Genomic DNA, 899 nt, shown 5'->3' with positions numbered 1-899 from the left:
CAGCAATGATATTATTATAGAAAATTACACTATCTTAGGGATTACGGTTGGGTACGAAATCTTTTATTTATAACTTTGGTTATTACTTGATTTTTACTAATATATTTATTTAATCTGCGGGCTACGCTGAATTGAATAAATTCGGAATGACAAATATTATTAAGAGGATGCTACACATGCATTTGTGGTCTCCGTTTTACAAATGTAAAACATAGTAAAAATGGTTTTGCGTGGATAAGAACTACTATGGCTAAACTTATAGTTCATGTTATGCAACCAAATTTTCCTACTAGGGAGAAGAGAACATAGACTGTGCAACATTGTTTTTAATTTTTTGATATCACAAATACGAAAAAAGTTCTCATAGTTTAAAAATAAAAGTAGTACAGTAAAATGGGGTAACTTTGATAATTTTTTACTGTTTTATGACAATTTCATTTTTTATTATATGGATTACTTCTGTAGTGTTAACGATAAAACTCTCAAAATTAAATATTAGTTACAACTAGTTCAATATTTTAACGTTTTAATTTTTAAAATTCTGAAATTATCTTTTGAGATACCAATATTTTTTAATATGCTATCAAAGTAACACAACGGGCAATTTCGACCTATATTTCTTAATGTGATATCAAAGAAACCCCATTTTATGAAAAAAAAATTTAATTATCATGGTATTGTGGTGAATAAAAATATATGGGTATCAAAGTTACCCCGCGAAATCAAAGTTAGGTACCCCATTCTAATTAAAAATTTAAAGCTAATGTAATGCAGTTAGTTATAGTATTAGGATTAACGGGGTGTGGGGGACAAAGCCCTCTTGGACATGTGTAACATAAACTATTCCAGCACCCACTAAATTCACACCCAATGTGCGCCTATGTAGCTGATAGTTCGTA

Source organism: Acyrthosiphon pisum, chromosome A1 (assembly GCF_005508785.2).
Source record: "Acyrthosiphon pisum isolate AL4f chromosome A1, pea_aphid_22Mar2018_4r6ur, whole genome shotgun sequence".
Lineage (NCBI taxonomy): Eukaryota > Metazoa > Arthropoda > Insecta > Hemiptera > Aphididae > Acyrthosiphon > Acyrthosiphon pisum.
Note: the sequence above shows the minus strand (reverse complement) of the source record.